This window comes from Ambystoma mexicanum, chromosome 1q (assembly GCF_040938575.1).
Source record: "Ambystoma mexicanum isolate Mex_15411 chromosome 1q, UKY_AmexF1_1, whole genome shotgun sequence".
In the NCBI taxonomy this organism is placed as follows: Eukaryota; Metazoa; Chordata; class Amphibia; order Caudata; family Ambystomatidae; genus Ambystoma; species Ambystoma mexicanum.
In genome coordinates this window covers 843,991,780-844,017,647 of record NC_090922.1, presented here as the reverse complement: position 1 = coordinate 844,017,647, position 25,868 = coordinate 843,991,780, and positions in this window count along the sequence as shown.

Genomic DNA, 25,868 nt, shown 5'->3' with positions numbered 1-25,868 from the left:
TTTCCTTTTGCATACATTTCTCCTTTTTACACTTTTTGTACAAGAGATAGGGCAGGTATTGGGCTTTGTTAGCATAGGCCATTTTGATTTGACATACTTCACTAGGACTGTTTTGTATATCGTTTGATGGTCAAGACTACACCCCTCTAAGTTATAGGGCAAAATAGGAGGTTTCCCAACCCCAACATTTTGAAGAAAGGTTTTATGAATTGTATCCAGTGTGTCAGTGTCAATACTTGTGATATCATGCCTTCCCTACATGACCTAGTGTCCACATTACTGAGTTTAGCACACAGGCACCTTGATTTAAATCCTAGCTTCAGTACCTGATCGGCACAGTGTTATTCTGGACCAATCTCTGCATCAAATGTGCAATTATATAGAATGTGAGGTGAAACTGTAGCTAGCTCCTGTGCTGCCCTCTAATTTGGCCTCTCATCCCCAAGGCCAGATTGTTATGCGCTCAGTAGGGCATGTTTTGAGGGGGTCCTGCCACCATTGGTCTCAAATATCCGCTTTTATTAGAATACTAGAAAAATATACAAAGTTAAAGGAATGGAAAAGGAAATGGGCACTGAACTCTGAAATCTGCAGGACACCGTTTCTGAACTCCATCAGGGTCGACTCAGCGCTTCATCGTTTCAGAAACCGGATAAAATGAATACTGTTTAGCTGCACATTGGAACTCCAGATTACTTATGTGCCAGGTTAGTTTAAAGTGCCCAAAATAACATGACTCATAGATTTGTCTGAGGAAGAAATATGTTTGTCACATTGGGGGATGGAGCCTGAGGAGGCCATTGGCAGGTACTCCCATTAGTGGAAAGTATTTTTGGCAGCACCCTTGAGCCTTTGATTCTGCAAGGCACACAGTGAGGTGGCTCTTTCATCCAATAGGTCCACAATTTATTGTTTGCTTGTTAGGCGCTTATACAGTAAGAATATACTGTTTGAAAGCGCTGGTAAACTCAACGGCACACTTGATTCTGAACCGCCACACTACGACTGGGCCAGACCGGTCTGACCCTAGCAACGCTGCTGGTGATTCTTAGAACCCATTCCCATGGAGTGATATGGGACACCATGGGAATGGGGACTTGCATTTTCTGGCACCCAGCTTGCCGGTCCCCTGGACTTATAATGTCCCGGTGGCACCGCAAAGCTAGGTGCCGGTAAACAGTTATGAGTCCGGCGGCAACCTGTAATGAGGCCCTATATCTCTAAGAGAAAACAAAAGCAGGTGACAGGCCGCATCCCCAGATGTAATCGGAAAGTAATACTAATGGAAATGATGTTGACCCAATGCACAATAAATATGTTTTGGTGTGTGAAGGCTTTTGTTGCAATGTTTTCGCTGGCAAGTAAATGTGTGTCAAACTGTTGTATGAGGAGCTGTACAAATAAGAACAAGCAGACATAGGTGGCAATTTCGCCTTAGTCACTGCCGCTCAATGTTGGCAATCATTTTGAAAAAAAAAATACTGACAAGCTTACTTTTCTGCGAGTGTGCGCTTCCAGTATAACTTTTTTTCAGCCATAAGGCCATAAAAATACATCCTAACACATAGTTAACAGTTGAAAATAAATTACAATAGCAGTGTGTCCTTCTATGATATGATAAAGCATTTACAATAGCCCTAAAGTCCCGTAGATGGGCCTCGAGCCCAGTGCTTCACAGATCAATCAAAGGTCCATGTACCCCTGTTCCACTTGGATTACCTAACATCCTTTTCCCCAGTTGTATTGAATTAGCGCCAGATAGCACAGGATAGTGAGTCCGAATTTCAAAGGGATGGTCAGTGTAGTGATGGATATAGGTGCTAATTACAATCATGCTGTTTGGTATTGGACGGTGTTATATTCAGGCACGATGCGGGGCGCGGTAAATAACAGACGGACGCGGAGTAGAGCTGCAACCCACGTGCTTCCTTATTCAAGTTACTAACCTTTTTCCCCGCCCTCCCGCGTCACTTCCCGTTCCTCCCCGCTCCCTCTTCCCTCCCGCCCCTGGTGTCCTGGAGATGCCAACATGACGGACGGTATCTCAAATTGGTATCTAGAATGCTGTTACTCTCTCTCTGGTCCCTGAATTCTATCTGAAGAAAATCATACATTCTCCGCCTGGTAGTGCATTCTGGTGCCTTTAAATGTCCTCCCGGATCACAAATGAGCAACCACGTACTGAAAGGAACCAGTGAGTGTGTGCATTTGTTTATAACCCCTTCCCTGGATTCTACTTGGCTGAGGGGCAGTCTGGGGAGATTGTGCAGGAACATGCCCCTTACTACTGGTCATACCCTTCCCAAGCTGTGCACAATGAGCCCTAGGGTCGCCATCATTTGGGGAATAATTCTGTGCTGCAGAGCCTGCCCTTCCAGGTGGTTTACTATCCATTAGGTTAGTGCTAGCTACATAATCTACCCGCCTGGGTAAGGACTGCTGTGGCAATTGCGCAGCTTGATTCTATGATCTGGAAGTGGGCACCTGGGGGACAGGTTGAATTGGGGTCTGAGGCACCTCATTAACCAAAGCACTGTGAAAACCAGCGCTTTCGCACTTTACACAAGAAAGGCCCGACCCGTCATACTGGTGCTCATTGTATTTATAGGGACATCAGGGTTATGGTGGCTTGGCTCCTCAGCTGGCTGATAAGCTTGTTTTGTGACTTCTAGACCATGGCACCCTCACCCCTGCCCTGGGCTCCTATAAGAGCAAGAAACAGCCTCTTTAGATCTGTTAGCTTGGACATCACAATGCTGCATTTACACCCACAATCCATTGGTGTACCCTTTCCAGCTGGAACAGCAGTGTGCAGGTGTGTGGACCAAAATGTGCGGGGGCGTATGGGGGACTAAAACTCAGCAGGGGACTGCTCCCATGGCACATGTCCAGTCCGGGTCTTTCTTGTTAAGTGCTATGACTATAAGGGGGCACCCTCCATTTCCATTTGTTCAGTGGTTGCTGAAAGGCTGTCCGTACTGGAGGGTAATAGCATTTTAAGATCTAGTTTGCATCCCCATAGAGTTTGGTTCTCTTTGTCCATGTGATCCCTCCTTGGACTTTCCTCGTTGCCTCTGCCCTCCCCCACGGTATCCAATTTGGTGATGGACTGTTTGTGAAATTCTGACCAATAGAGGTGGTGGCAGGGCTAATTACTGGGTGCTTATTGGGGGTCATTGCTCTGAAGGTCGTGGTGCTTATGGCGACTCCATTGCCGCCCCCTCCTCAGGGGTAATATCTGCCTTGGGTGGAGCACAGGCCCTCAGTCATTAGTGGGTCAGCCAATGGAACTGCTATGTTATCTACGGGATTGTCTCTGGCAAGTGCCCCGTGCTGTGAGTGACCAATCCACTGCTGCAGCAGACTTGTGGATTACCTATTAGCTTATTGGCTGGGTACCCCAGGCATCCTGGTTGGTGCTGAGAAATTGGTTGATTTCCTTGATCAGTGAGTACGCCTCTCCCGTTAGGCTTTTTTCTTGCGAGCGCCGGTGCCAGCACCATGAAAGGGAGGTTACATTGCCATTTGCCGACTAATAGTCAATATTTTGCATTTCATCATCACGTGGTCTTGCATGGCAGAACAGGGTTGGTTATAAGATGCGTAAGAATTGCCTTGACTTGTGGACAGTCAGACAATCAAGCAATCACAAACATAGTGGCCCCGGCCAGCCCCGCTGCACCCTTAGCCCTTTGTCCTTGGCCACATGGCCTTCCACCTTAACAGGTACTACACGTGTTGGTCCTCCAACTTCTGCACCTGTTGATCCTCTGACTTCTCCTGCACATGTAAACCAAGTCCTATCCGGTCGCCTTCCGCCTAGCGGACACTGGACACATGCGCCCTTATTCCTGTGGGTTTAAACCCGGCAAGCTTCACTGGGCTAGATAGGGCTGGGTGGGCACGGTCATGTGGTTAACGAAAAGACTGGGGGGAGGAGGGGTGTATCCTCCAGCTGTCCCCCCAGCAACAAGCCCCCTGTGCAGCAGACTGTGAATAAAGGGGAAGCTCCAACACTCCCCGCTTAAGTAATTGGAAAATCTGGGTAAGAGCAGCTGATCCTCCACAAGAAAAATTCCAGTAACTGATTAATACCTCCGGGGAGATGGCTCCTGGAGGGCAGCAAACACCCTGCGGGAGCAAACACCTGCACCCTTTGCCCCGTGGGCTTTGCCCTCACACGGGATGCTGGGATCTTTTAAAGATCTGGTGCGGTAAGTGGGCGGGGCATGGTGGCAGCAGCCTGCTGCAAAGATGCTCCATTCGCAGACCCTGCTGGAGCAAACTTCTGATCTATTTGCCTGCATATACTGAGATGGTGCCCTGTGGGAGGGGCCCCGACCTGACTACCTGGCAACGGAAGTTGTAACACTATTTTTAAAGACTTAAATACATCATGATAATGCATAGTGTGCTGATGAGGAATTGCAACCAAGTTCGATCAGATGAACTGAACCTTTAAATGCCAATTTTGGGCATTCACTGCAGCACAACCTTTGTGGCAATTCCATCTTTCATTGGGGAATATATTAATAAAATGCAAGAGGGGGCGTGGCCTGAGCCTATGGAGTGAGGACGTTGCCGGGCTGAGCTCCGACCGTGATCCTAATAATTGATCCTGATACTACACTAAACTTGGAATTGCTATAAAAATTGCTCTTGGTTGTGGGCAAAGCGATTATCCAGAACCCCAGAGAAAGTCTGACGCAAATCGGATCGGATAAATTGCTGTTCTGGCCCTCGGAAGCGGCACCCCCCGGCTGAACAAGATGGCAGAGGCTGCAGCGGCTGTGAAGCAGTGAGGAGGATGGGCAAGCACTGCTGTGAGCCCACTCAGTACGAGTTCCCTGATCGCCGAATTAGACTACCCCGGCTGCCGAAAGTGTAGGCGATTATTGCTAAAAGGACTGGCTGACGGAGGTACAGTGTGACAGGGTACCGGAGCAGTGTGGAGCTGCACACAGGCCCAAAAGGGTTGCTTAACGACAACACGGAGCTGCAACATTGAAGGTGGCAAGGAACGATGCTGCAACAAGGCGTTCCAGGGGTCAGAGTGCCGGAAAACTGTCTGCAACAAGGAGCGGGGCGTCTGATTTGGGGCACAGAGTACGCCGGCTGGAAGGTGGTAAGGCAGCAGAGGATTACGCCGTGAGGGAATCAAGCTGGCGCTGCTGTTGGGTTGCCCTGCTGTGGCTAGCCTTCTCCCATCAGCTACACACTGGGAGAGGCGGTAGCGCAGAGTGAGGCGATGCTGCCCAAGGTAGGGAGCACTGGCAACACTAAGCGAAGGGCAAACATATAATTAAAATAAGCGCAGGTGGGACACAGCACCACAACTTCATGAAGACACTCTGCAGTCCGCTAAACGGGCTGAGCGCACAACCTCAAGCATTGTTGCTGCGCTGTGCATCGCGCGGTGCCTTGCAGCGGGGAAAGAACAAGGCTGGGCGGACTGCCACCAGTAGTATGAAGCACCGGAGGGGAGGCACAGGCACACATCGCTGAGAGCAAAGCGCTGTAGGACAAGTAGTAGCGCACACCCTCGCCGGGAATGAGGAAATGGCCCGCTGTTAACACCACAGCCAGAGGAACATCTGCCAATAGTAGGTTAGTCTATTCCCAGTTGGGAATACAACCGACATTGCACCTGACCCAGCCACCTGTGGGGCCTAGGAAATCACCCGACACTGTAGCGGGCGAAGCAGGGTGAAAATAGTAACAGACACTGGTGGGCCCCGCCAGAGGGTAAATAGGGCTAGGTCTCCCTGTAAAGTGCAGTCATTGTGGAAGCTGGGGACAAGGCTGTAAAGCCTGTAGCACCAACGCAAGGCATGGTGGCATAGACAGAGTGACCAACAGTACTGCTGCGCATCATTGACGACTAGTCAGCACACGCTGAAGGAAGAAGAGCTTAGTAGATTGCAAACCAGTCTGTCCCGGATCCAAAACCACTAAGCACCATTGACGGCACAGAACCACAGGGCGATCTGTGGGCCCCGGGAACTGGGGGCAAACTGGATGAGAGAGCAGTGAAGACTGCGCTGCCTGGGGCTGGGACAGAACCGCTTTAGAGGTGCCATAGGGTTAGGGGTGAAGCAATCCGTTCTGAGATTACAAGGGGACCCAACTACGCCTAGACACAGAAGAGGCACTCACAGAACCAACTATAACATGGTGCAGGGTGTTATGATCACCACAACCAACCTAACCCCACTGCGCTGCACTGCCCCAGCTTAGCCACACTGACCACCAGAGCGGTGGACAAACACGGAAGCTGTTGAAGCCATTTGGCATATCTGGAAACCGCCCAACGCACTATCTGGGTGGGCATGTCTCCAACCAAAAGTAAAGCAAAAGTGACAATAATGGATTCCTTTGCCACAGCCAAAACACAACCCCTGACACAGGACGGAGCGGTTGCACCCAGTGAGCAAAAGACCCTAGAGAAAGACAACCGAGAAGGACCAGTATTAGAGGCCATAGCAGCACTGAGGTCATTTATAGACACTAAAATTGAAGAGGTCAAGCCGGATATGCAATTGATGCGTCAAGATGCACGTAACCTGACAGAAAGAGTGACCACTGCAGAGGCTGGGCTCTAAGAAACGACGGAGACCACAGTAGATCTGAAGGCGAGGGTACAGGTGCTTGAAAAACAGGTTGCAATGCTCAAAGCAAGATCTGAAGATGCTGAAGGGCAGGCTAGACGCAATAATGTTCGCTTGCTGGGTGTACCAGAAGGAATGGAAGGCCAAGACCCAACAGGGTTTGTGGAAACTTTAATACAACAGGAGATTGGAGCAGGCCACCTATCGCAGGGTTTTGCAGTGGAGCGGGCTCACAGATCCTTACAAAAGAGACCGCCACCAGGGGCACACCCTCGCCCGATGATTGCTAAAATCCCAAACTTTAGCGACCGGGGGATCATACTCGAGCACTTTAGGGAAGGTGGCGATATAATGAGACAATACAAAAATAGCCATATACCCAGACTATACGCCTGCAATTCAATGTGCAAGAAACTCTTTTGTTCCGGTCAAAGCTAGATGCAGGCAGCTGAATCTGAAATACATGCTAATATATCCATCCAGGTTGAAGGTGATCCACAAGGGGCGGGCTGTGGTCTTGTAAACTTCAGCGGCTGCCAACATGTGGCTGGAACATAACTTGGCGTGCGGGGCGGAAGCAGTCACTTGAAGGATCTTGTTACAGAGGTGGGGGCGGCAATCGAGAAGTGAGCTGCCTACCAGAGCCACTAACAGGACAACTGAAAACGGCCCTAAATCCATTGTTGTGTTGTTGTATTGCTAAATTGGTCGGGGGGGTCTGCTCAGCCACTTGACCTGGGCATTTAGGTCGAAACTCACGGAACGATCGGTGCAGGCCTGTTGCCAGCACAATGATTCTTGCATTTGATGGCCCGGATGGGTCTAAGAAGTGCGGGGCGCTCGAGCACTGCGAGTACAAGGCAGTAGCTGGGCGCGTTTGTTTGGTTTGTTCATGGTTTGTTGTATTATAAGGTCTTCAAGTGAACAGCTGGTTGTGAGGTTGTGGTCATGCACAAGAACGAAACACAACACAGAACAGGGCGAGCCGGGTATATGAAGACCCTGGACTGTGGTCACCAGAAGGGTGCAGAAAGGGGTCTGGTGGAGGCTGTGGGAAACAAAGCTAAGTGGTCATGGCAGCTCAAGTTAAGGTTTTGTCGTGGAACATGAGGGGAATGGGGACCTATATACGCAGGAATCAGGTTAAATCTTACCTGAGCAGGAAAGAAATATCCATTGCCATGCTGCAGGAAACTCATCTCACGGAAGGGGCTATGTTCAAACTGATAGAATACTGGGGGGGGGCAGCGGTACAGAGCGGCATATTCTAAGTATGCTAGAGGTGTGTTCAGGTGGATACATCCTGGGGTGCCCTTTAGGTTGCTGAGGGTGGAAGCGGTTGGAGAGGACAGATATCTGATACTGTGGGGCTCTATTAAACAAACAGAGGTATGCATAGTGAACTCCTATTTAACCTAATCGCGGTATCCCGGCGCATCTCAGTAAAATATGTGCCAAAGTGACCCACAACAGAGGGGACTTCTTCATCTGGGGGGAGATTTTAATTGTGCAAGAGATCTGGACCTAGACAGATCAGAACCACCTCTGAACAGGGTGGCGGCAGCCCCATTGGCAATGAACACAACATTGACTCACTTAGACTTGGCCGGTGTATTGAGGGAATTATACCCCGCAGACAGAGGATACTCTTACTTCTCCTCACCACACAATTTATACTCCAGGGTTGATTACATTTTTGTTGGGAAAGCTCACCTGCCGCAGATTGAGTTGGCACAGTATCTGGGTAGGACGATCTCGGACCATTCGCCACTGATTATGAGTTGGATGATGTTGGGACCCAGACCTCCCAACCACTATGGTGTATTCCTATAGAGGCCCTGACAGATCAGGCTTTCAGGGAGGACCTCAGGAATAAACTTGTTGAGTTTATTGAAATTAACCAGGGTAGTGTGAAGCGCTGGGGCACGATGTGGGAAGCACTGAAAATTGAAGTACGGGGAGAGGTCATAGCTGGTGCAGGGGGTATCAAGAGAACACTGAGGATGGAACTGGAGAAACAGGAAGAGTAAATCGGGGTAATGGAAGCTAACATCCAGGGGACCACGGAGGATGAGCTGAAACTGTCAGAGGAGAGGCACACCTGTCAAGATGCATGGGGGAAACTCTTCAAGTTTGATTACATAACGAGAACTTCCAGGGCACATAAGGAGGGAGACAAATCGAATAGACTGTTGTCGTGGATGTGCAGGAGAGAACATCCGAGACACTTGACTACTGCACTCAGAGATATGGAGGGTAATACTCACAGAACACAACAGTCGATTAATGACACCTTTGCAACCTTTTATTCCCCCCTGTATGCCCACGACACTTTGGTATCAGGGGTGGACATATGGAATACATTAGATGAAATAGGGCTCACCAAACTGGCTAACTTGCAGCGCGAGGCACTGGACAGTGACATAACTCCTGATGATGTAAGTGAGACTATTAAATCCTTAGCCACTAGCAAGACCCCTGGCAGCGATGTACTCCCATCGGAGTTCTACAAAGCATATGAGTCAACCCTGACCCCATTGCTCCAGGTGCGGGAAGCATATGAAATAGGGTCATTACCGAACGGCATGAGGGAAACGTTGGTAGTCCCAATACCCAAGCCAAACAAACCCACGGATGACCCTGATTCATACCGACCACTGGCAATGTTGTATTATGACCTGAAAATACTGACCACCATATTGGCCAAGAGACTGTCCAGGGTTGAGGGAGGGCTGGTGCATGGCGACCAGAATGGTTTCATACCAGGCCGCAACACATTGGCAAACTTGTGCAGACTGCAACATGTAGTCGCGCAGACAGCAACCGATAGTGGCGTCTAGCGGTGATGTCTCTGGATGCTACTGGGCGGTGGTTAATCGAAGTACTAAGGGAATTTGGATTCGGAGAGAAGTTTGTTAGTGGATAAAGGTGCTATATAGCACTCCGGTAGCGAGAGTGAAAACAGGGAGAACTGTGTCGTCAGCTTGGGATATCCAAAGAGGCCGAAGGCAGGGCTGCCCATTATCATCCATGCTGTATATCCTAGCCCTGGAACCAATTGCTATATACTTCAGGAAGCAGTTATTTGATGCTGGGATCCAGGTGGCAGGGAAGTATCACATAATCTCATTATATGGTGACAATGTACTCTTCTACCTAAGGGACCAACATGTTAATGCTCCAGTGATGCAAGAGGTGTTGGACAATTACGCAAAAGTCTCGGGAATATGCTTTAGCTGACAGAAGTCCTGTTTGTTCCCACTGGCTGGCCTAAGGGGAAAGGGCATTGAACTATCGGAGGTGGGCATACGATGGCATTAAGACTCGTGCAGATACTTGGGGGGGTGAACATAAGACACGCGCCAGAGTTAATGCACGAAAGTAACATAGGGGCAATGATAAAGGGACTACGGATGTTGATGAAGTTTTGGTCCAAACTTCCGCTATCAATGATGGGCAGGGCTTCCATTACTAAAATGATCATCCTCCCAAGGATCTTATATCATTTCCAAAATGTACATTGTTACATCAAGGCATCCTTTTTCTGCATGACAGAAACACTAATCCGGGAGTTCCTATGGGGCACCACACAACACAAACTGTCTCTAGCCGCATTAACCTTATCCTACAAAGTAAGGAGCATACAACTACCTGACCTGGAAAAGTATTATTTAGCAGCGCGGCTTAGCGATGTTGTCCGTTGGCTCTCAGACAAGGCTACTGTTGAGACTGGGCTGCTACAGCACTTAATTGCCCCGACGAGCTTGAAGGAAATATTGTGGGTTCCACCTCCATGATTGTAACGCTAGGAAGACAGGTATGGAACAGAACCAAGGCACTGCTCCACCTTAAACAGCCCTATTCACCCGAGGTTCCTATTGTTGCCGATGTAGGTAGAACGAGCACTGATCTAGCAATGGTGAGGTACTGGGTGAGATGGGGCATGAAAAGGAAAAGGAAAGGTTGCCGAAAGGGCAGTTCCTAGGGTACCAGAGAATCAGGTATGCAGCTAGGTTGAAGTGGGATAAGTGACTGGAAGAGCCGGGGGAGAGCCCACTGTTAGCTGTAATGTACAGCATGAGCAATGGGTGGAAGCCAATGTCCAGTCTGTATGGCAAATTGCCGGATAATCCCAATGCCTGCAGCGCAACACTTAAGGAGAGATGGGAGGTGGACTTGGGAATAAGCATTGCTGAGAAAGAATGGGAGAGGGTATTGGCGTACCCCGAGGAAGTGTCCAGGAACGTTAGATTCAGACTGGTAAAACTGAATGTTTTATATCACACTTATATGACACCACGCAGGGTGGCAGGATTTAACAAACCGGTTCAGCCACGTTGCCCCTGGTGCAGCATGGGGGAGGCAGGAATAATACACTTGTTCTGGGTATGTGTGAAAGTGCAAAGTTTCTGGGCCAAAATCGAGCGGGCATTGTCCGGTACGACTGGTCCCCGAGGGAATGCCTCCTAGGGGCATACCCTAGGTTAAGCAAGTTCAAACATGTGTAAAATGTATGGACATTGTATGCATTCTAGCTAAGAGAGCTATTGCAATGGCATGGAAATCGACAGGTGGCCCTCAATATGCAAGGTGGTACAAAGAGCTGGAACGCTGGATGGAAGCAGAGTCCAGGATATGGGGGGAGGGAGTCTATCGGGCAGAGGAGGAGGTAAACATAGCATTTGAGGCTTGGAAAACACTGGTGTGGGATATGTTCCACCCCCCGATGATAAACCTCCTTGAAAATGGTAAACTGGCTGGAATTAGCAGCTTAAAGGAAAATTGAGAAATGGAAAGGTCGGCCCATCTGACTGCCCTGTAATGGAAAATTGTTAACAGCAATATACACCCTCACAAGATTGATGATAATTATGTAAAGGGAATCACAATGAAGACAGTTAATGTTGGTTTGTTGTTTTGGTTGTTGGTAACTGTTATATTGGAGTTGTATAAACCTGTGAAACAATGATCTGTAATTCATAGATTTGAAATGAATATACAAATGCCAATAAAAACATTTTAAAACAAATAAAATGCAATAATCAAAGTCGAAATGAATGTCTTGAGTTCCACCATGGCAAATAAGATAGCTCAGTGAGTTAAGCACATGATGCAGAGATCTTTGTTTGGTATCCAATGATGTTACCAAAATGATAATGAATGAATAATAACCGAAAAAAAATAACGAAAGGTAAATATAAAGGCAGTGGGGGCTCCAGGGTGGGGTAACAAACATGGGGAAACAGGGAGTTTAGGGGGGAACCCCCCTATCAACATAACAAAAATCGATATATATTTTTTTGTAGTTGTTAATAATTCATTTGTTAGAAATCATATCGGTAAGATCACATGGAACCCTGTGTTTGTGTGCTGGGATTCATATTTGTGTATATACATGCTGTTGATGGGAGCATTTAATAATAATAATAATAATAATAATAATAATTAGGCTTTTATATAGCGCTACAAACCCTCAGGTATCCGAGCGCTGCTTATTATTACCCACGGTGTGTGGTGCTCATTTATCGACCTCGGAAGGATGAAAGGCTGAGTTTGGCCCCGCCGGGATTCGAACCTGCGTTAACAGGCTCTGCACGGGTGTCAAAGCGAGCGCTCTACTCACTGTGCCACTTGACCGGCTTTTCGGTTTTCAATTAATACATTAAATTTACTGTGCTACTAAATAACAGCCTGCAATAAGAAATAACTAGTTAATGTAAACTAAAATAGCATCATTATGGGACAGTTCTAGCTAGTGGTGGTGCATGTCTTTCCTCACACCAATATGTTGTATAGCAAGAACAGCATTGCAAGATAAATTATATCTGCTACATTTCTCAACGTCACCTATCTACTGGTTTATGTAAAATGCGTGATGGAAAGTGATGTTGGCGTATCTCAAAGCCCCCTTATAATTGCCCCCTTCATCTCTTCTGACTTTAATTTGTGATTATTTTTTTTTAGACATTTTTCATATTATGGGTCCCCTTTGATCAATGTCCTGTTTTCTTTTTTTAATCAATTCCTGAGCATGATGTATGTCACATTTTAGAATGTACCCAGTGTGAGGAATTGCCATCTGGCAAGGGTGCAAAGCCCTGGCTTTTCGGTTTTCAATTAATACATTAAATGATGCAGGTAATTCCATCTCCAAAAGGGTAGTCTGCCAACCAGATTCCCCTTTTCGTCAACTCCATGCCAGAAGCATAGTGTGCTTGTGCCCTGCTGCATCAGTACCCTGATCCGCAGCACCTGCAGAAATTCAAAGGTCACAGATGCCCACCCGCCAGTTGCAGTAACAGCCAGGTTTTCGGGAGCGCCCCCCCGTGTACCAAAACTACGATGATCATGAGCAACAAATGCTGGTGGCAGTGTAAACTAGAACTAAAGCTTTGCCTGAGTTTAGGCATGGTGCATGGTACTACTATGATCATGGCCACCACATCCCAATTGATATTGCACATGTGTCCGCTCCAGTGAGTCAGCTCTGCTGTGGAAGGTGGTGTTTATTCTGGCCAGCTGGATGGAAACTTCCAAATGGCAGGACAGCTACCTGGAGAGCCGGATCTCTTCTTTGATCTTTGTGAGGGCTGGTAACACCCTCTGGCAGAGGCAGCTCTCATGGGCATCCAATGAGCACAACCATTCAAAAGGAATAGCCACACACCACGGTGCTGCATCTCTGAGGGCCTTTGTTCTTAGTAAGAAGGGAATGGGCGGGATTAGGGTAGGCAGGAGGCCCTGGTCAATGGAAGGAGACTTCCACCATCTTTTTTTCTGTCTCTTTCCTGTCCCCTCCATGTCCTCTGGAACAAAGCACTATTGGTGTGACATCAGAAAGGCAAAGTCCACTCCGTTCAAGAATAGGGATTGGACCACTAAGTCAGGCTAGCTCTACTCCGATCATTTGGGAACTTTTTCGCTTGTGTTTTTCCAAAGCCCTCAGACTGAGGTGAAGAAGCAGCCGTCTAAGGCGGAAGGAAGATCTGCCCCCTACCCATTGCCAAGTCACATCGGAAGTGACCTTTTCTGTGGCCCAGGACCTACCACTCTGTGCCAGAGTCTCCTGGATCCAAGAGAGCAGACCCTGAATGGGCCCATCCTATCCTCAAGTCCCCCTGACAAGGTTTCGCAGCAGCTGGAGGGCTAGACCAGCCAAAGCTCTCTGTTTTACCAAACCAGACACTCTGTGTGGATCGCACCATGAACAAGAGGGAAGGAGCCAGAGCTGGATGTTGCGCTCCTCCACCAAGTCAAACTATTGCTTGCACTTGGAACCAGCTTGACCGCCTCATTGACCTGCACATTGACACTCCCAAAATCACCACTTCGACGGTTGCCTGCTGACTTTAACCGCTGGAATGTGACTCATCGACCCCTCCCAGCAGCTAAATCCCAACTCAGCCTTGCTCAACTGCAAAGCAATCCTGGGACTGCCCTGACCTGCATCATTGAGAGCCCCCCTTCTGCAGCCCAGAGCAGCCGCATTCGCCCCTACTCGGCACCCACCAAGAACTGAATCCAGGTCCTGTTCAGCCTGAACTGACCTTTCTGTCCACTTGGGCCCTAGAGACTGGTTAGCTCTTGATCACATGTGTTTTCAGCATAGACATATCCTTTTTGTGGCTAGTAATTCACCTATCACCCCTGGAACCACGCTTGGAGTGCAGGTGTCCTCTTGCACCTTCTCTGTTCTTCCTTCGGGTTGGGTTTTTGTACAGTATTTTCAATTCATGCTATTGCAGATGGTGTGTTTAATTAAAGTATATATATTTTTATAGAACCTGGAGTGGACATTCCCTTTATTTTGGACTGTGATCCTGTGTAGTTCTGGTCACTACTGGTTCACCTTCACAGCCCTCTTAATAGCATAGCCTTCAAAAGACTTGACTTCTGAAAATACTTTGTGTTTAACATATTACATGGATTTTCACTTGTGTCTCTGTACATGCAGAAATCACCTTTGAATGGTTGGACCATGTAATGGGCCTTTTCATTGAGATATTTAAGGCAACAGAATCCTGGAAGATGTGCTACTCATAGCACACTCACTGTTTGCCCATACAAATATAAAGGTTCCAACTATAACTAAGCTTAGCTATGAGAAGCAATTGATTTGTAACCGGGTAACTTTGCTAACTTGAATAGATGTCACATTTTGTAAGGGTGTCCCTAATTACGCTCACACCAGAATCAATACACCCCTCTATGGAAATGAGGCAAAAAGGCGATCTTGCAAGGATAACAAGTTTACTCTTACAAAATGAGGATGGCAGCAAAGGACTCTGCTGCCTTAATGGTCTTCTCCTGTCCCTCTTCCGTTCCTTCCTGCCAAATTGGTTTCAGGCAGGGGTTTATATAGACTGGACTTGCTGTAATGGCGTCACTGGATATGGATCATGACTTCTTCCCAATCCGTCCTTTTTCCATAACAGGGATGCTCCAAAGCCACCTTTCTTCATTGTCAGCAGTTTTGTCAGAGCATGCTGTTCTACAGTTTGCTAGCTTATTCAAAAGCACCCTGCATCTCTGCAGACTTTTACAAACCTTGAGGCCTAGCCCAAAAAAATGAAAAATGTTTGTGTACAAACATTTTCCATTAATTCTATCCATATTTCACTCCTTCTGCTAATGTTATCTGGGTCCTGTAGTTTCCTCCACACTTAATGTTATCCCATTCCGTTGCACAGAACATGTGTTCCTATTTTTAACCTGCATGGACCCTTGACGGACAGTGGACAGCTGGTGAGTCAGTGTGCTGGCAATGGTGATGAACACTTCATGAGTGCCTCTGTTCAATTTTAGAATCCCACAGGCCGCATTCCTTCTGGGATGGAGCTCGACTCCTCTATAGCACTAAGATTGTACAGTGCCTAGGATATAACATTACAAATCTATCCAGCTAATAGTTAATTGCCCCTTATATTTAGACAATAACTGCCTCCTTCAGTGCTTGCCCATGTCTGTGTATGTGATTATATTTGCATGAGAGAGCCTTCCCAGTGCCCATCCTCCCCCCTAGTCCATTATAGTGCCTTAAAGAGGTCTTACCTAACTCTAAAGTGCTTGTGGGTTCGGGGGGGACCCTGGTTCCTTCCCAACATTCCCCCCTTTCGTTACTTCTACAGTAACAAGCTCATCCCCACCCGACATATCTACAACCCCAAAAATATCAGTTTGTTTTGCTGTTCATTGTATGGCAAGGTGCATTAGAACCCCCAATTTATACCATCATGTTTGCATTACTAGGTACTACATTGACACAACATCAGAGACCCAATTGCCACATGCAGAAGAGGACCAAGAAGAATACGATAACTGGCACCAGTATTTTTACTGCTGCCCCCAGCTATGACAGGACCCAATCAAAGGCAAGCGATAGCCAATCCGTGTTCTGAACTCTACCTTCTTTATTCATTTGAACACCTAGATTGTGCACCACCTCGATGATGTGGGATAGTGACTCATTCTTAGCATCCTCCAGGGGTACAAAAGTGCAGCAGCTGCTTCCCAACTTTTTACAGTCTCCTCCTTCTATGGCTGTTAACAGATCCAGCATATAGCAGTTCTGCATTGTTAAGAGTCTCAATGCACGGATCTCTACGTTTATGGCGTTGAACCCATTCTCTGTATCATTGGCGAGTTGGACTGGCTCCCATCGGACTATTTGAACCCACTTGGCATTAACGGCTGCTTTTACCCAAGGAGACAAAAAAGATGAAAAGCAAGTCTCTGCTGAGCTAAAAAGTCGATACTCGTCAGGTATTCCTCTGAGCAGTGCGGAAGAGTCTTTTGAGATATAGTTCAATCTCTTCTTTCTTTTCAGCTGTTGAAATTGTTTTTTTTCTGGCAGCATACGAAATTCTTGTGTAATCTGCAAGTCTCTTTGGTTCTTTAGTGGCTGGAGTGGCTGTTGGCACCTTGACAGGCATTTCTTTTCCCTTCAGGTTTTCTTCCGGAATTACTAGTAGTACTGAGTGCAGGGTAGCCAGTGAACACTTGCCCCTCCAGGATGATGGGAGGTGCAAGTAGGCTTGTCGGCCACAAACCCAGCACTAATCCATCACTGCTGATGTACCTTTCATCATATCAGGGATCACAAGAGTGTGGTTGCATTGTGTTTGCACCAACAGGAACTGTTCCTTCATTGCTAAAAACAAAATTCATAGTCCATGTCTCTATGTATTCACACTGGCTTCTCCATTGTTCCAATCCATGTCAGCCTTGTGATGTATTGGGACCATATTTGTGCACACATAATCCCTACTTGGGCTATTATTTCTTTGCTGTACGCGATCAGTCCATCTGCTGGGCACGTCACTGTGGTACCCTGCCATTTGTTGTTGACATGCTAGTGACCTCACAAGGAAAAATACGGTGCTTGTAGACACTTTCTGTATTTTGTACTGCCATGCATAGAGCATGGTCTAAATCAATGCTCCACAACTGCACACTCTGTGCCTGAAATTGTCCTTTATCCTACATAGTGCAAGATGTACCGGCATTATGCCTCTATGATTGGTACTGGACGTGGAACTAAAACCTTAGGAGCCCCCTGACGCAAGCGGGATGAGTCCACACATGTAACCGCTTTCATTCATCACATTCCTTCCTGCAGTACTCCTATCAGAGTACCAGCAATTAGACGACTATGAATGCTGAATGTCAGAAATGGCGTCAAAACCCAACCCCTTATATAAATAATACTACACTTCCTGTTTTATTTGTCTAAGAAAATCTGTGGTGGTGACCGACAAAAAGTGAGAAATAGTTTGATTCTTATTTATCATAGACCTATTCATACTAGCATTATTTTCCTTTGTATGTAACTGTCCATCCCACCCTTATATGGCCACCCCATATAACAGACATACCTTCATGCACTCCGACAACAACGACCAGTGTCACACAAAACCATATAATACCAAGAAAGCATAATGCAGTATTCCTAGAACAAATTACATTCAGTTTATCATTATGCCTACATAACCGAGAGGTCTGAACACGTTGGTCAGGCATCCTTGCTTATCCCTGGAAAGGAGAAAAAAGGTTACCAAGAAAGAAAGAAAGAAGAGCGAGGGAGAGGGATGGGGAGGGAGAAAGAAAGAGACTATTTTCCACCAGAGCCGACTAAGGTCTAGACCTTCAAAAATTGAACAATTGAAAAAAGATCAAAAAGAAAATAACAATAAAAATTTTAAAAACAAAAGAAAAATCAGGGTTGTGTCACTGCACACCACCCTGGCATGGATCCTTTACCAAACATCTTCTTCATCAGTTCTGTCCTTAATTTGTCAATTGACCTTTGCAAGCTCTCAATGCCTTGATGAGAGCGACAAGTCCTGCTGCCTGAGCTGAATAGTGCATAGATAATCTTTGCATGATCAGAACTTCATGCCCCCCTCCCCTTTACTGCACACCACTGCCGCCCCTGTGTGCCTCCGTCCCATCGCCTGGTCAATTGTTGATGACCCATATAGTATATTTCCTACCATCAATGCACTGTCTCTAGCTTTAGATTTACCCTCCTCTTGACCCTTGTATGTAGCACAGTCATGCATTTTCAGGTCATCATCAGTCGATGCCTCTGTCAAAAATGTGGTGGGGTTCACTGTCCTACACCTTAATATATGAATATGAGGTTTGGATATTATAATCTCATATGCAGAGGATCTCTGAGTCATCAAAGTTGATTTATACCTTTCCAAAATGGCAAATAGTGAATGTTCCACAAACAAGGTAATGGAGCTCCCCATGACAATCGTGGAACTTTTCTCTATTGAGTGCTTGTTAACACACAAACTGACCCTGCATGACTGAGTTGTGTGTCCCACTATAATAAGCTAATGGTGTGTGACCCATTGTGCTCTTTTGAGTCAATACTGCAGTCATGAGCCATCCATCAGAGTGGGAAAATAAATACCATTTTTTTGTCTTCGGTCCTTCTCTGAGACTTTGTAAAAGCGGCCTTGTGTAGGCTGCAGATGGTCTAGAATCAATGCCCACAATAATTACATAAGCCCAAAAACTGCTGCATTTCCTTGACAGTACTGGGCCTAAGGGTGGCACGTACTGCCGACGCCCTATCTGGTAGTATTTTTGTTCCCGTTTGCAGAGATAAGTTTCCCCAAATATAGTAGTTCCTGTTGGCAGTATAGTAGCTTCTTTTTATCTGCCTTGTACCCTTTGTGAGCCAGCAATTGCAGTAATGGAATAGAATTCCTCGTGCAATGCTGTTCATTTTCACTACATACCATAATTGTGCTGGCACATATTGCATGACCTCCTCAAAAAATAAAGATGGGGTAACCACTGCTGGCACTGTACCTTCCTATACCATGATATCACGGGGGATGCAGATTTCCATAATGATCTCCCCATTTTGCTCACTGTCCTCCAATAACTCCTAATCAGTAATTTCCTCCAATTGTACTGTTGAATCTAAACATAGTACTGTCGCCACTCTCGCCCATCCTGATCTGTTCCAATCAGGACTACTCTTTTGTCTGACACGAATACTCCTTGCAAATCTAGTGGCCATATTTGGCCTGCCACCACCTCGGGTGGCACCATGGGTCGGAAAATAAAATCTGTGGGCACTCGCCAACATTTTGTCGTAATTTGAGACAGTGCTTTTGCAAGTACCTTGGTGTCATGGACAAATGTGTCCAGGACCACAGGAACTTCATGGACTACTGACTCCCTTGCCATTGCAATGATTATTACCATTGCTCGAGCTACACACATCCCTGGAGTGGAACACACTAACCCCGGATCTGTGAATGATGTAGTTACATTTAGTTTACTGATTAGACCCATCCCAACAAGTTAACTGGGGAGCTCTATGAATATATCAAAGGGACTCGTACTACCTTCCCTTCCACTTTTATATCCAGCTCCTCAGTGTAGGGAATTGTAGAAAAGCCCCAGAGAATCCCTTCATGTCAAGAGTTTTACCTGATGATGGAAAGTTTCCCTCCATAATGCATGATTTAGTTGCACCTGAATTGACCATAAATATAAATTGCTTGTTTCCTATTTCCACCTCCACCAAAGGCTCCACTTCAGGGTATATGGTTGTCAATAGGTTTGGACATGCGAGTGCTCTCTGTGGGCGGTCCTAATTGGAATATGTATTTGTCCCGGGGAATGAAAAAGGACTGCCCCCCTGCCAATGTAACACTTGGAACGGGGCACCAGTTACCCCTGCCACCCTGTTAAACTGTGATCCCTAACCCTGCTGCAGTTGTTGTAGTGGCCTGTCAGCCCCATGAGGGATCTGATTTTTGATTAGATTTTATTTAATATACATTCAGCTATTAAGCTTTGTATATACAACAATTAAAAACCCATACATATACACAATCCAAAAATCATATTTCACATCATTCCATTACACATCATAAAAACTTTTACAAGGACTACATTTCTTCATATTGTTGCAATTAAGTTAAGCATTTTAAAAATATCAACAATTCTCAAATAAAATTTCACTAAAAAATAAATAAGATTAGAATCATCTCCTTTTTAAAAAATTCTGCCATATTACATCAGTTGTGCCTATATCAATTTGATTGTTATACGATTTCAGAAATGTTACTCTCAACTCTTGTAGGCTTTCACAACACATCAAAAGGTGATGTAAAGATTCAATGGGCCTCATTCCGAGTCTGGCGCTAACCAATGGCGCTATTAGCGCCTTGGTCGGCGCCGGACCCGTACCGGCACCGCCCTGGTGGAATGGGAAATTACCGCCCTATTCCGAGTTGACCAGGGCGGTAATTTTCCATTCCCCAGGGCTCTTCCCCATTCCCAAATGAGCCCCCATAGGGCTCAATGGGAATGGGGAAATTGCAAATAACGGTGACCGTACTTTACGGTCACCGTTATTGGCTTAAAAGCCCCTTTGCGCCCTCGTCCCTAACGCCTGCTAAAAGCAGGCGTTAAGGACGAGGGCACAAAGGGAACTCGGAATGTGGCGGTAAGGGATTACCGGCACCGGTCTCGTTAATGGTGATCGGTATCCCTTACCGCCATACTCGGAATGAGGCCCAATAGTTTCACTACCACATAGTCTGCAATCTCTACTACCTCTGTTTAAGCCTAACTGAGACCCTTTTGTCTCCAAAGCTTCAGAATTATTACATTTCATAAGCAGATAGGTTCTAAAAACGGACTAGGAAAGACTATAATATATAGCGGGACCTGTTCTCTATTAATGTAATATTGACAGTAGGTGCCACTATGAACTTTGCTTGCCAAGCTAACTAAGTGTCTCTCATTACAATATGCTGCCAATTTAATCTGTAGCCACCTTTTAAACATACCCAACTGCACAATATGCGAGGGAACAGCAATGCCATCTTTCCATTTATCAAACAAGTATTTAATAATGCCTAAGGATCCCAACTTAGAACATTTCTCCACTTTCAAAAATGCTCGCATGTGTGAGCCAATAAAAGTATATTTATCCAACTTCAACAGGTTAGCATAGCACATCACTGATCTACTTAAGTACTAAGCTCGAATATACTTCATATTAATTTCTAAGTAGAGGTATTCCACTGATATATTGGATGGTAGACGCATATGTTATATTAAAGTAAACGCCTCAAATTTAACCAATCGGGCAAGATATTTATGACCCCATACTTCATTTGCATACATTAGCATAGATCTTATTTTCGCAGTATACATCATCAGAACAGCGTGTGCTGAATAGCCCACATTCCTACCCACAAAGACACTAATTGCATTAGCAGATAGTAAACAGCGTGCTTTTATGGCTATCCATTGCTCTTACCAGTTTAATTTGGAATCAATCAAGATCCCCAAATACTTGTAACAGGATACTTGTTCCAAATTCACTTCCTTGATATGACATATGTGCTTTTTAGGTGGCTTTTTTGCGGGGAAAAACATTTTTACTTTTGTCCACATTGATCTTTAATCCATTTATAGCAGAATAGTCAGCCAATGCATCCAATAGCCTTTGTAGGCTGGGTGGAGTGTGGTCCATTAATAGCAAGTCGTCCATGTATGCTAGCCACCCCACTGACAACCCAAATTTTACAGGAAAAATTGGATTGCATCCCAAATGTCGGTGACATATCCACCAAATATAAGTTAAACAGGGTTGCTGCCGCCATACAACCCTGATTAACTCCACAACTTGTGGGAATCATTGGTGATATTTTACCCCTTGCATCCAATCGCAATCTCACTGCAGTGTCAGAGAGCAGCATTATAATTTTGAGCAGACCTTTAGGGATATTCCAAGCATTTAGTTTGGTCCATAGACTATTCCTCAGCACAGAATCGAATGTGGCTGAGAAAGCACAATAGACGTTAACATTTCGTCTTTGCCATGCATATTAAATACACAAAGTTAACACAATTAAATTGTGAGTAGTGCTAGCTTTCACCCTAAAACCAATTTGATTAGATGGCAGGATGTTGTTGCTTCTTATCCATTCATTCAGTTCTGCCAATAGGACTCTGGCCAAAACTTTAGAGGGAATATCAAGCATGGCAAACATTCTAAAATTATTTGGGTCAACCCACGATCCATTTTTATACAAGGTTAGAATGTGGCTCACACTCCATGAGGCCGGTAATCTATTAAGAAGACATATTTCTTTAAAAAGCATATGGAGGGCAGAGGCCCACCAGTCGGGTTCCATTTTCAAAAGTTTGTTACATGAACCATCAGGCCCAGCTGCTCTCGAATTTTTAAGCTGTTCAATTATTGCTGCTATATCTAGAACAGAGGCTTCACATGACCATATATCTGTAGTCAGAGGGAAGGTGTCACTGAAGTTTTCAACACAACCTAATGTTTTTTTTATATGGGGACACCATGTTTCTTCTGTAATACAGTTAATAGTGACATCTCTTTTTTTATGAAATCCTAATAACATCCCAAATCTTATATGAATGATTGGAGCATGCCAATAAAGCAATCTCTTGCCACCACACACTCTCACATTTTAATTGATGCTGCTTTAACCAACGGCGATAGCCATTTTTAATGGGTCTAACTTGTGCTGTGATCAAAGCAGCATCAAAACCAAAACTCATACCACACACACCAGCTATGTCACAACAAACTCTTTTTTTTGCGTTGCCAATTGCTTTGTCATTGTGTTTGTTTACTCTGTTTGATCTTTCATTTGTAGATTTATATTCTCGAGCTGGCCTAGCTCCACTGTGTATGGTTTCCATCATCTCTGAGAATTGTATTGCAAGTATTTTCCCATCATTATTAGCTAACTGTTGTGCTTCTCTTATACATTTTGGGAGAGTGTTTTTTACAATCTCATTAGCATGCTCCAAGTTTTTCAGATTCCACTGTATTCTATTCATCCCTTCAATAACATAGATTTGGCCATTGATGGGATGGGCCACTCTCGGTGGACAAGAGTAATAGTATGCACATAGGTAGATGTTCACTTTCATCCCTACATACAAGCCCCATATCTATTATATAGCCAATGCCTTTGGTATTAACAAATGCATAATCCAGAGTGGAGGCTGATCGACCTTCCACCCTTGTGTTAAGGAAAGCGTCTTGTGGGCGCTGAGTACCTGAACTTCCGGTTGATGGTCGTGGTGAAGTCGCCAGGCTGTCCGACTGATGATTGCTGAAAGCGCAACGCGAAGAACCGGCACAACACCCACCCTGGAATCAACAGGGTCAGAGGTGAACCGGCTCCCAACGCCACGGATGCGCACTTCCCTGATTTACGTGACGTTGGGACAGTGCAAGCACTGACAGGGAAAGCGGGTCTTGACTAAACGGAGATGGTCCACAACAGGATTCAGCAGCGAAGACTCCAAGAAGTAGCAGCAGACTGAATAGGAGAACTGAGTAGGCAGGAGCAGTAGGCAGGCTATGGGGGCAGAATGACCCCTGAGGAGGCAGGAGGCAAGCACTGAGCAGAAGGCTGAGAAGGTCTGGGGAAATAAGGAACCCAAGGGCAGCCAGAAAAGTAGTCTTGAGTCAGGTAGGGAGCAGAGAAGGAGAACCCCAGGGAGAACCAAGAGGGATGGCAAGGGAAAACCAGGAGGGAAGGCAAGAAAAACAAGACTGAAGGCTGGCAAGGATGCAACTCAGGGAGCTGCATGGGCGAGGACGCGATCAGGAAACCAACCGCGTTGAGACGCGGTTTGTTCTAATAAACTGGCCCTTAATATAGGGCAGGCAGCACCCGGGAGGCTTGGAATGCAAGCCGTACTGTCCCGGGTGCTCACGCACCCAAAACGAAGCTTGGGAAGCAAGCTTGCAGCTTCCCAAGCGCTCTGTGGACGGAGCATGCGCGGAGGGCGAAACACGGCCTCCTGCGCATGCGTGAGTTCACGCAAATGGGAGACCCGGAAGCGGCAAGAGCCGCGGAAGAAGTGGTCTCCCCAACCTGAATTGGGGGTAGACACGCCAGGACGGGGCGCGCTGGGACCAGCAGGCACGCCCCTCACCCCAGGTAAGTGGCGTGACACTATCTCCCCTTCGAGAAAGGCCAGGGGCCCCAGGCTTCCAAGGGAAGCGGTGATAGAAATCGCAGACCAGACGGGGAGCGTGCACATAACTGCGCGGTTCCCAAGTGCGATTACAGGCAGGCTAGCCCTTCCAGTCCACTAAGTACTGGAGTACCCCCCCGTCGTATGCACGAATCACAGATCTCCTGTACTTCAAATTTGGTACTCCCCGGACATCAACAGAGGCAGGACGGGGGGAAGATCGCCTGAAAGTGTCAACTACGTACGGTTTCAAAAGGTAGACGTGGAAGACAGGGTGAACCTGCCAGGACTGAGGCAACTGTAAGCAAAATACCACTGAGGATAAATGCTTAGTGATCCTGAACGGGCCAAAGTAACGAGGAGCCAGTTTGGTAGGTAGATTTCGCACTGGCAGATTCTTAGAAGACAACCAGACCAGATCTCCCACCCAGAAAGCTGGTTCTGGGGTGCGCCCTTTATCAGCCTGTTGCTTCATGTGCTCCTGTGCCTCTGCAAGGGTACTGCGTGCCAAGGAGTGTTGTTTTTGGATGGCGACGACCAGATGATCAGCAGATGGAACAGCACTGGGTAGCACAGGATGAAAAGGCACCAGCCTAGGATGTAGACCAGATGAACAGTAAAACGGACTGAGTCCGGTAGCGGAATGTACCGTATTGTTATAGGAGGCTTCAGCCAGAATCAGATGCGTTTTCCAGTTGGTTTGAGTTGCATTAGCAAAACATCGAAGGTGATGTTCCAAAGTTTGGTTAGTTCTTTCTGTTTGGCCGTTAGTGTGTGGATGATAGCCCGAAATAAGGGCTCTGTGAATGCCGAGATGACTACACAGCTGATGCCAGAAAGAGGACAGGAACTGGGGTCCACGGTCGGATATGATCTTTTCTGGTAATCCATGTAACCTGTACATTTCCTGGAAGAATGCCAAAGCCATCTGGGATGCCGTAGGTATCCTGGGAAATGGGACAAAATGGGCAGTCTTGGAGAAACAGTCCACAATTACCATGATGGCAGGTACATCCATCAGATGGGGGAAGTTTAACGATGAAATCGGCGGCAATGGTGTGCCATGGGTAAGGAGGTATCTCTGTGGGATGAAGCAACCCCAGTGATCTCTTCCTCAGTGTCTTAGTCTGGGCACACACAGGACAGCTCTTGACATACCGCTCAACTTCATCGGCCCATCCTGGCCACCAGAATTGCCTGGATACTAATTCTTGGGTGGCCTTTACACCACAATGTCCACCTACTCTGTCCACCTACTCAGGAATCATGGAACCCATGAAGTACAAGAGTCCGAAGAGAGACTGTGGGAATATCCAACTTGTCACGATAAAAAATCAACCCATTGCATTCAGTGATTTGCGATTGCTTCAGGAGGCTTGCCCGAGCTGGATCTGTTATGGTGTCCTGTAAAATCATCTGGAGATGAAGTGAGAGTGTGAGTAGCAAATGCTTCGGAGAGATTAGTGGCATGTCGCTACAGTCGCTTCTTACGTCTCCTTCCAATGAACGGGATAAGGCGTTGGCTTTCACATTCTGAGCACTGGGTATGTAAGTAATATGGAAATCGTAGTGCGAGAAAGAAAGCCCACCGGGCTTGACGAGAGGTACGGCACTGAAGAGAACGCAGATATTGTAAGTTGCGGTGCACTTCCACAGAATGCCGTCCCCGAGGAAATGGTGCCTCCATTTCTCAAACGCTGCTTTTATGGCCAACAGCTCCTTTTCAATCACAGTATAATTCCG